At 47.7% G+C, this 11,968-nt stretch overlaps 1 pseudogene; it reads left to right on the top strand.

The window, feature by feature from the left end:
* The first annotated feature begins 11,931 nt into the window (after positions 1–11,931).
* LOC144610857 (uncharacterized) overlaps positions 11,932–11,968 on the top strand; it is a 5,364-nt pseudogene continuing 5,327 nt past the window's right edge.

Here is an 11,968-nt window from a genome sequence, read left to right on the forward strand (position 1 = left end):
CTTGCAGCGTCGGAGAGCCGGATTCCATCCCGACTGTACGTGTTTGTACGTTCTCCCCGTGACCGCGTGGGTTTTCTCCGAGATCTTCGGCTCCCTCCCACACTCCAAAGACGTACAGGTATGTAGACTAATTGTCTTGGTGTATGTGTAAATTGTCCATAGTGTTTGTAGGATAGTGTTAATGTGCGGGGATCGCTGGTCGGCGCGGACTCGGTGGGCCGAAGGGCCTGTTTCCGTACTGTATCTCTTAACTAAACTAAAGGAATGGGTGACGTTTCGGGTCGAGACCCTTCTTCAGACTGATCAGAATGTTGTCTAATAAAGGGGTATTAGCTTGAAGGGGATATTGGACACACAATGATTGTTTCTCTGGAGCTTCAGAGGCTGAGGAAAGACCCTCATACCAACCCACCACAACCAGAGAGCTGTCCTGAGCTAACATCTACCTCATTGGAGATCTTCGTACTATCTTTGATTGGACTTTACTAGACTTCACCTTGCACTAAATGTTATTCACGTTATTCCCTTTATCATGTACCTGTATGCTGTGAACGGCTCGATTGTAATCGTGTGTTGTCTTTCTGCTGACTGGAATAGCACGCACCAAAAGCTTTTCACTGTACCTCGGTACACGTGACTATAAACTAAACTAAACCAGAGAGCAGTATAGAAAATTATGAGAGGCATCGATAAGGTAGATAGTCAGAACCTTTTTCCCAGGGTGGAATTATCAAAGATTAGAGGGCATAGCTTAAAGGTCAGAGGGGGAAGGTTTGCATGAGATATGTGGTTGCATGCGTAGAGTGGTGGGGGCCTGGAACGTGCTGCCAGGGGTGGTGGTGGCAGATACGATCGTGGCGTTTAAGAGGCTTTTAGATAGGCACATATTTAAGTCACAACCTCAGAATTAAAGGACGTTCTTTTAGGAAGGAGCTGTGGAGACATTTCTTCAGTCAGAGGGTGGTGAATCTGTGGGATTCTTTGCCACAGACGGCTGTGGAGCCCAAGTCAGTGGATATTTTTAAGGCAGAGATAGATTCTTGATTAGTGCGGGTGTCAGGGGTTATGGGGAGAAGGCAGGAGAATGGGGTTAGGAGGGAGAGATAGATCAGCCATGATTGAATGGAGGGGGTAGACTCGATGGGCCGAATGGCCTAATTCTACTTCTACCTCTTATGACGTGGATATACATGGAATGGAGGGATATGGATCACATGCACCAGAGGAGATTAATGTATCTTGGCATCATGTTTGGCCAGCCTGAAGGGTCTCGACCCAAAACGTCACCCATTCCTTCTCTCCAGAGATGCTGCCTGTCCCGCTGAGTTACTCAGGCATTTTGTGTCCATCCAAGACAGTAAATCTATCTTTACGGTACTGAGAGTAAGTGAAAATCACCTTGACACGAAATCATCTATCATCTTGAAATCATCTATCATCAGTGAAGTGCAGCAGTGGATTCTGACGTGACTGAATGCCACTCAAATGAGAATGACATCCAGAGGGAACTCATAAACAATGGATTCAATTCAAGGAAGTCTCCTCTGACAATCCACGCACTTTGGAGGAGCACACTGCTCACAAAGTCAGCAGAAAATGGAAGAACTTCACCACAAAGATAGACACAAGATGCTGGAGTAACTCAGCGGCTCAGGCAACATCTCTCGATAACACGAAGAGGCAACGTTTCTGGTCGGGGTCACAGTGAGAGCGTGCAAACTCCACGCAGTCAGCAGGATCGAACCTGGGTCTCTGGCGCTGTGAGGCAGCGTCTCTACCTGCTGAGGCACTGTGCTGCCCACTGTTCCAATGCACTGCTGCATTGACATAGCATCGTTGAAGTATAATTTCGATCCGGACCCCGGGCGCAGTCTGTGTGGAGTTTGCACGTTATCCCTGTGACCGCGTGGGTTTCCTCCGGGTGCTCCGGTTTCTTCCCGCATCGTGCGGGTTTGTAGGTTAGCTGGCCCTCTGTAAGTTGGCCTCCACCCGAGCACCCGGAGAAAGCCCACGCAGGTCACGGGGGAGAACGTACAAACTGTGTACAGACAGCGCCCGTGGTCGGGATCGAACCTGGGTCTCTGGCGCTGAGAGGCAGCAACTCTACCGCTGCACCACCTGTCATCTGTCAGAGGATTCATAGAAACATAGAAAATAGGTGCAGGAGTAGGCCATTCGGCCCTTCGAGCCTGCACCGCCATTCAATATGATCATGGCTGATCATCCAGCTCAGTAACCTGTACCTGCCTTCTCTCCATACCCCCTGATCCCTTTAGCCACATCTTGTACATCAGTAGCTTCCTCTCTCCAGCTATTCTGTCCTTGTTCCTCCCATGTGACCAAGATTACACAACAAACTGAATATCCCAGCTCACCCAAGCCCCCAGGCAAAGTGTTTAGAACTGAACGCAAAGCAGTCAATAAAACACATCTTACATTGATTGTACCTTATTCAGAGCAGTTCACATAACTGCCAAGATAACTGCCTGCCATTACCAGCCACTACATTTTATGTTATTAGGTTCCTGACGACCAATTGGCCTAATAATCTGATCAGTGACTTCATGACCAGAAGCTACCCATAACTCAATGGAAAAAAGGTTTGTGTTTTTCACGGGGAGAACGTACAAACTCTGTACAGACAGCACCCTTAGTCTGGATTGAACCCGGGGCTCTTGCGCTGTAAGGCAGCAACTCTACCGCTGAGTATCCTGTGATTTTCTATGTTTTATGTCAGGTGGATTTAAGGATTGAGATGGGAGAGTCTAGGACCAGAGGGCACAGCCTCAGAATAAGAGGACGTACCTTTAGAAAGGAGATGGGGAGGAATTTCTTTAATCAGAGGATCTGTGGAATTCATTGCAACAGAACGTTGTGGAGGCCAAGTCAATGGATATTTATAGGCAGAGATTGATAGATTCTTGATTAGTAGGGGCATCAGGGGTTATGGGAAGAAGGCAGGAGAATGGGGCTGAGAGAGATAGTTCAGTAGATCAGCCAGAGACACAAAACGCGGTCTGATCGAAACGTATAAGATTATTAAGGGGTTGGACACGTTAGAGGCAGGAAACATGTTCCCAATGTTGGGGGAGTCCAGAACCAGGGGCCACAGTTTAAGAATAAGGGGTAGGCCATTTAGAACGGAGATGAGGAAAAACTTTTTCAGTCAGAGAGTTGTGAATCTGTGGAATTCTCTGCCTCAGAAGGCAGTGGAGGCCAATTCTCTGAATGCATTCAAGAGAGAGCTAGATAGAGCTCTTAAGCATAGCGGAGTCAGGGGGTATGGGGAGAAGGCAGGAACGGGGTACTGATTGAGAATGATCAGCCATGATCACATCGAATGGCGGTGCTGGCTCGAATGGCCTCCTCCTGCACCTAATGTCTATTGTCTATTAACTCAGCGGGACAGGCAGTATCTCTGGAGAGAAGGAATGGGTGACGTTTCGGATCTAGACCCTTCTTCAGACTCTGTGATTAAGGCAGCAACTCTACCGCTGCGCCACTCTACTGTGGTGGAATTGGAAACAGTCACTTTGCATTAGGGAGGTTTAGAGAGATGCTTGAACGGATCTGATCACTGCAGGAGATTGCACAGAGTCACATCAGGACACACAGCATGACTCTGGGGCAACGTGACCAGCGAGTTCTGCACAATGGAAAATCTGTTCCAGCATGTAGTTCAGTCTGTGTAGGAATGAACTGCAGATAAGCCAAAGGTAGACACAAAAAGCTGGAGTAACTCGGCGAGTCGGACAGCATCTCTGGAGAACATGGACAGGTGACGTTTCAGCTCGAGACCCTTCCTCAGCCTCATGTTTCTACCTGTTTGTCACAAGTTTTTACATATTTTAGCTCACCCCCCACTTGTCATAGTGAACTGTTTCAGATGTCTGTAAACAGCCACGATATTGTCACAAAGAACATATAGTATAAGGAAATAACTGCAGATGCTGGTACAAATCGAAGGTATTTATTCACAAAATGCTGGAGTAACTCAAGCGGGTCAGGCAGCATCTCGGGAGAGAAGGAATGGGTGACGTTTCGGGTCGAGACCCTTCTTCAGTCTGAAGAAGAAACGTCACCCATTCCTTCTCTCCTGAGATGCTGCCTGACCTGCTGAGTTACTCCAGCATTTTGTGAATAAATGTCACAAAGAACATGGCGCAACGGTAGAATTGCTGCCTCACAACGCCGGAGACCCAGGTTCAGTCCTGACTACGAGAGCTGTCTGTACGGAGTTTGTACGTTCCCCCCGTGGGTTTTGTCCGGGTGCTCCGGTTTCCTCCCACACTCCAACGACATGCAGGTTTGTGGATGAATTGGCTTTGGTATAATTGTAAATTGTCCCTAGTGGGTGTAGGATAGTGTTAGTGTGCGGGGATCGCTGGGCGGCGCGGACTCGATGGGCCGAAGGGCCTGTTTCCGTGCTGTATCTCTAAACTAAACTAAATATAAATATAGTAATAGTAGTTCTATTGTTTGCGATAGATTAGCAATGCTGCATTCATTGAAAGTATCTAGTTTGTTGCATGGGGATAGTTCTTTAAACATCAACTACACAATTTATCTGTCCCTGACCAGGTATAAACCTGTTACCAATTGCTAATTCATTAATGCAAGATTGTGAGACGATGAGATTATCTCAATTATGATGCTTATATTCATTAGGTTTCACAAAATAAATCAATTGTAATACATTAGGTTCTTTGATGTACAATATTTAATTTGTATAGCCAGGCTGCTTTGAAGGGCGAGATTTAAATTTTGAATGAGTTATCCAGGAAAGGTGGTGTTTCATTGAACACTGAAGTTGTACAACATGTGTTTATTTTCAAAATCTTCAAACGATTCCCGAGTGAAACCATTCACTCTGATCCTGAACATTTAATTTCAGGCGGTCACGGTGGCGCAGCGGTAGAGTTGCTGCCTTACAGCCCTTGCAGCGCCGGAGACCCCGGTTCGATCCCGACTACGGCTGCTGTCTCTACGGAGTTTGTACGTTCTCCCCTTGACCACGTGGGTTTTCTCCAGGTGCTCCGGTTTCCTCCCACACTCCAAAGACATACAGGTCTTTGGTATAATTGGAAATTGTCCCTAGTGCGTATAGTATAGTGTAAGTGCTTCGGTGGGCCGAAGGGCCTGTTTCCCGGTCTCCCGGTTGCCTGATCTCCCGGTGGCTGAGCACTCAACTCCCATTCCCAGTCTGACCTTTCTGTCATGGGCCTCCTCCAGTGCCATAGTGAGGCCCACCGGAAATTGGAGGAACAGCGCCTCATATTTCACCTGGGAACTTGCAGCCCGGTGGTACGAACATCGACTTCTCCAACTTTAGATAGTTCCTCTGTCCCTCTCTTCCCCTCCTCCTTCCCAGATCTCCCTCTATCTTCCTGTCTCCACCTATATCCTTCCTTTGTCCCGCCCCCTGACATCAGTCTGAAGAAGGGTCTCGACCCGAAACGTCACCCATTCCTTCTCTCCCAAGATGCTGCCTGACCCGCTGAGTTACTCCAGCATTTTGTGAAATAAATACCTTCGATTTGTACCAGCATCTGCAGTTATTTTCTTACAGTTCTTAAACTACTGTGCAAGGTTAACCAAACTGTACGCTGAGTGTCTCTAGTGTGGTGGTGAGTCTCAGGGATCGGGAAGAATTCCTGTTCCTAATGAATTAGAACTGTTGATGATACTCTTGACCTAATGAATTAGAACTGTTGATGGACTATCCTTGATTGGACTTTGCTGGCTTTACCTTGCACTAAATGTTATTTCCTTATGTACCTGTACGCTGCCAACGACTCGATTGTAAGCAGACCAGTGAGCACGCAACTAAAGCTTTTCACTGTACCTCGGTACACGAGACAATAAACTAAATTAAACTACACTACACGTAACAAGAGGAGTTGAGTATAGGAGCAAAGAGGTCCTTCTACAGTTGTACCGGGCCCTGGTGAGATCGCACCTGGAGTACTGTGTGTAGTTTTGGTCTCCAAATTTGAGGAAGGATATTCTTGCTATGGAGGGCATGCAGCGTAGGTTCACTAGGTTAATTCCCGGAATGGTGGGACTGTCGTATGTTGAAAGGCTGGAGCAATTAGGCTTGTATACACTGGAATTTAGAAGGATGAGGAGGGATCTTATTGAAACATATAAGATAATTAGGGGATTGGACACATTAGAGGCAGGAAACATGTTCCCAATGTTGGGGGAGTCCAGAACAAGGGGCCACAGTTTAAGAATAAGGGGTAGGCCATTTAGAACGGAGATGAGGAAAAACTTTTTCAGTCAGAGAGTGGTGAAGGTGTGGAATTCTCTGCCTCAGAAGGCAGTGGAGGCCAGTTAATTGGATGCTTTCAAGAGAGAGCTGGATAGAGCTCTTAAGGATAGCGGAGTGAGGGGGTATGGGGAGAAGGCAGGAACGGGGTACTGATTGAGAGTGATCAGCCATGATCGCATTGAATGGCGGTGCTGGCTCGAAGGGCTGAATGGCCTACTCCTGCACCTATTGTCTATTGTCTATTGTCTAACCTAAAAGAAAGGAACCTTTGGCTATTCTTTGGCATTAGGTAGATCAGGAACAACGATAGAATGTATACTCTAGCTGGTCATAGAAACATAGAAAATAGGTGCAGGAGGAGGCCATTCGGCCCTTCGAGCCAGCACCGCCATTCATTGTGATCATGGCTGATCGTTCACAATCAGTAACCCGTGCCTGCCTTCTCCCCATATCCCTTGATTCCACTGGCCCCCAGAGCTCTATCTAACTCTCTCTTAAATCCATCCAGTGATTTGGCCTCCACTGCCCTCTGTGGCAGAGAATTCCACAAATTCACAACTCTCTGGGTGAAAAAGTTTTTTTCTCATCTCAGTTTTAAATGGCCTCCCCTTTATTCTTAGACTGTGTGGCCCCCTGATTTCTGGTCATTGATGAATGCCTCAGAACCTTTTCTTATCATAATTACTATCTTGAGAAATAGTATCTGCACTCTCTTCCTTCAAGGGATCTCTCACTAACTACGTTTAAAAAGATATGGGAGCATTTGCATGAAGTCAGATTACCATACACCCAAAACTTCATCCTCAACATTGATGGTCTCCCAGTATCCACCTCACCTCACATCCGGAATCTTGGAATCATCTTTGATCAAACCCTCTCCTTCGACAAACACATCAAACACATCACAAAGACAGCCTTCTTCCACCTCAAAAACATTGCCCGTCTCCGTCCATCCCTCTCCTCCACAGCTGCAGAAACCCTCATCCACGCCTTCATCACCTCCCGTCTGGACTACTGCAACAGCCTCCTCTATGGCTCACCCTCAAAAATCATCAATAAACTTCAATACATTCAAAACTCCGCTGCCCGTCTACTCACACACACCTCGATCCGTGACCATATCACCCCCGTCCTTTATAAACTCCACTGGCTCCCCATCCCCCAGAGAATCCAGTACAAAATCCTCCTCATAACCTACAAAGCCCTCCATAACCTGGCCCCATCCTACCTGACCGACCTCCTCCACAGGCACACTCCCACCTGCACCCTCCGCTCTGCCGCTGCCAATCTCCTATCCCCCCACATCCGGACCAAACTCAGATCCTGGGGGGACAGGGCTTTCTCCATCGCTGCTCCCACCCTATGGAACTCACTACCCCAAACCGTCAGAGACTCCTCCACACTCACCACATTCAAAACATCACTGAAGTCTCACCTGTTCAGTACTGCCTTCAACCACTGAAGGTCACCTCACCTTCTGTCTCCTTTCTCTGTTCATTTATTTATTTACTTATTTATCTATTTATTCATTTCCCTATGTTCTCAAAATCTCTGTAAAGCGTCTTTGAGTATACGTCAGGTCATGTATAACCTGGGGAAGCACTATATAAACCAAATCAAGTCCATGCGGTTTTAGTGGAAAATAAATCGAATTTGACAAAGTTGCTTGAATTTCTCAAGGATGTACTGAGCAGGCTCAATGTAACGTATTTGATCTGCATATGACACTTGACAAAATGCCATATCGCTGTCTCCCCATCCCCCAGAGAATCCAGTACAAAATCCTCCTCTAGTGGAAACATCATCTCCACATCTACTCTATCCAGGCCTTTAGCCTTCTACAATAACTTATTTCTTAATTATGCAAATTTTTCTTTTGAAATTTGGTTGTGACCGGTGTCGAGGGCCATTGAAGTCGGTTACATTTATTCCACTTGTCAACAAAGATGTAACAGGTGTGTTCACTTTAATATGCAAACTACCTTTTCTTTACTTTAGAATTTCGAGAGACAGCGTGGAAACAGGCCCGTTGGCTAACTGAATCCATTCTGCACAGCGATCACCCCGTACACTAAGTAGTATAAGAAAATAACTGCAGATGCTGGTACAAATCGAAGGTATCACAAAATGCTGGAGTAACTCAGCAGGTCAGGCAGCATCTCAGGAGAGAAGGAATGGGCGACGTTTTGGGTCGAGACCCTTCTTCAGACTGAAGAAGGGTCTCGACCCGAAACGTCGCCCATTCCTTCTCTCCTGATATGCTGCCTGACCTGCTGAGTTACTCCAGCATTTTGTAAATAAATACCCTGTACACTAGCACTCTCCTGCACACTAGGGACAATTTTACAACTTACCAGTGAACAATAGACAATAGACAATAGGTGCAGGAGTAGGCCATTCGGCCCTTCGAGCCAGCACCGCCATTCAATGTGATCATGGCTGATCATTCACAATCAGTACCCCGTTCCTGCCTTCTCCCCATACCCCCTGACTCCGCTATCCTTAAGAGCTCTATCCAGTTCTCTCTTGAATGCATTCAGAGAATTGGCCTCCACTGCCTTTTGAGGCAGAGAATTCCACAGATTCACAACTCTATGACTGAAAAAGTTCTTCCTCATCTCAGTTCTAAATGTCCTACCCCTTATTCTTAAACTGTGGCCCCTTGGTTCTGGACTCCCCCAACATTGGGAACATGTTTCCTGCCTCTAACGTGTCCAAACCCTTAATAATCTTATACGTTTCGATAAGATCTCCTCTCATCCTTCTAAATTCCAGTGTATCTTCAAATCTGTACGTCTTTGGAGTGTGGGAGGAAACCGAAGATCTCGGAGAAAACCCACGCAGGTCACGGGGAGAATGTAGGAACTTCGTACAGACGGCACCCGTAGTCAGGATGGAACCCGGGTTTCTGGCGCTGTGAGACACCAACTCTACTCGTCATTGTCAACTGTATCTTAAACCACGATCCCAGAAACAGATTCGCAAACCACTATTCAGATTATGGTATCCAAATTAGTGTTCCCCCCTTACAATGCCAGCAAGAAAAAAACACTTAATTCCTTGAAAATCATTTGAGATACGCTCAAGTCATAGTTAAATACATGTCTTTCTATAAACAACTCTTTGTAACGGAGTCAGATGGTATGGGGAGAGGGCAGGAACGGGGTACTGATTGTGAATGATCAGCCATGATCACATTGAATGGCGGTGCTGGCTCGAAGGGCCGAATGGCCTCCTCCTGCACCTATTGTCTATTGTCTTTCTAGAAGGTTCTAATTAGTCATTGAAGGATTCAAAGAATTATTAAGATAACTTTTGTTTTTTTCTCTTCACTGAAGTCCACCAACCAACTGTTCTAATATGGTCTCCAGTTATCCATCGAGCCGTAGAGAATGACAAAGTTCATTTGAGCGTAGAGTAACACTCTGATTGAGTTAGAAGGTCAGCGGTCCGAATTCTAGACCATTGATCTGAAGACACGAGTTTGAATCTTCTGTAGGAAGGAACTGCAGATGCTGGTTTACACCGAAGGTAGACACAAAATGCTGGAGTAACTCAGCGGGACAGGCAGCATCTCTGGAGAGAAGGAATGGGTCAAGACCCTACTTCAGGCTGAGAGTCAGGGGAGAGGGAGGCACAGAGTGCCACCTTCCCCGATCTAACAATGATCTATTCTCCATTTTCCTTGACCTTCGTCCCCCTTTGATGTCTCGTTTTCACACCTCACCCTTCCACGTCGAGAAGAGGGAGTGGCCGGGGTGCGTTCTGGTCCTTGATGATGCTGCTGGCCTTGCCGAGGCAGCGTGAGGTACTAATGGAGCCAATGGAAGGGAGGTTGGTTTGTGTGATGGTCTGGGCTGCATCCACAATTCGCTGCAATTTCTTGCGGTCTTGGATGGAGCTGTTCCCAAACCAAGCTGTGATGCGTCCCGATACAATAATGCCTTCCATGGTGCATCTGTAGAAGTTGGTGAGAGTTGTAGGGGACATGCCAAACTTCCTAAGCCTTCTAAAGGAAGTAGTGGCGTTCACCTCTATCCCATTGCACAAGCTGGAGTTTTGTAACCAAAAATGGCGGCGCTGCCATAGCAGCTGCGGCTTACCTGCAGTCCATTTGTCTTTGTGTTTTGTGTTGTTTTTTTTGTCTTAATTGTCGATGTGATGTGGCGTTTTTGTGTTTGTGTACTATGTGTGTATGTGGGGGGGGAGGGGAGGAACTGTAAAATTGTAAATAGGTGTCCCTTCCGAACGGAGACCCGACCTTTGTTTTCTGGGCCGTGTCTCCGTTCCTGCTGCGGCCTACCATCGGCCCAACTCCTGGAGCTGGCTGCCTCCAGGGCTCTGGTTCGCAGAGCCCGCGGACCGGACTTACCATCAGCGGAGCCGGCCGTCCTCGGAGGCTGCGGGAGCGGCTGCGACTCGCCTTAGGCTCGGGCCGCGTGGATGCCGACATCGGGAGCTCCGGCAGCGGCAGCGTGTTCGCCCGCCCCCGGATCGCGGGGCTTGGGTCGCGGACATTTCACCGTCCGGCGCGGCCTAAAAATAGGCCGCGGGATATTTCTCTGCTGGGCGGGGGGCTTCAATGTCGGGAGCCACGACCGCCCCCGACGTGCAGCAGCAGCAACAGCGTGTTCGCCCCGCCCCGGATCGGACTTATCATCGGCGGAGCCGGCCGTCTTCGGAGGCTGCGGGAGCAGCTGCGACTCACCTTGGGCCGGCCCGCTGCGGACCGTCCGGCGCGCGGCCTGCAACCACAACAGCCTGACTGCGGGAGAGGACGGCAGGAGAAGGGAAAGATATTGTGGCCTTCCATCACAGTGAGGAGAGGACTGGAGGAGACTCATTGTGATGGATGTTTCTTTGATGGATGTTTCTTTTTTTGTGTGTTTTTGGGGTTGTGTAATTTTAATGCCTATTTAATGCTTTTATTGTTGGACTGTGGGGTGACTGAATTTCGTCCAATATTGGATGACAAATAAAGCTATCTTGAATCTTGAATCTTGTCAATGTGGAGGGGAACAATGGTGTTTGATCAATAATGCATACTTACTGGCACCTAATCAATATGAAGCTGATTTCTTTTGCATTTCTGGTGGGAAGTAGGCGGCACGGTGGCGCAGCGGTAGAGTTGCTGCCTTACAGCGAATGCAGCGCCAGAGACTCAGGTTCGATCCCGACTACGGGCGCCGTCTGTACGGAGTTTGTACGTTCTCCCCGTGACCTGCGTGGGTTTTCTCCGAGATCTTCGGTTTCCTCCCGCACTCCAAAGACGTACAGGTATGTAGGTTAATTGGCTGGGTAGATGTGAAAATTGTCCCTAGTGGGTGTAGGATAGTGTTAGTGTGCGGGGATCGCTGGGCGGCGCGGACCCGGGGGGCCGAAGGGCCTGTTTCCGCGCTGAATCTCTAAATCTAAAATCTTTCATTCGTCATTTTTCCCCGCCCGGATTTGTTTAGTTTAAACACCCAGGGACAAGTGTTTTTATAAATAATTGAAGCTTAAATATACAAGATGAGATAATTAGCTGACTCACAACATCGCATTGCTACTGAATTCCCAGGTTGTTATTTTTAGATCCCTTAATCTGCTCGGCATGTTTCAGGAGACACACGAGGTCACGGGTAATTTATATATTGAAAACGTTGACGCGTCTATAAATGACCGCGTGTTCTGGTTTGGAGGTGAGTTCGGTCA

The sequence above is a fragment of the Rhinoraja longicauda genome, chromosome 38 (genome assembly GCF_053455715.1).
Source record: "Rhinoraja longicauda isolate Sanriku21f chromosome 38, sRhiLon1.1, whole genome shotgun sequence".
NCBI classification, from domain to species: Eukaryota; Metazoa; Chordata; class Chondrichthyes; order Rajiformes; family Arhynchobatidae; genus Rhinoraja; species Rhinoraja longicauda.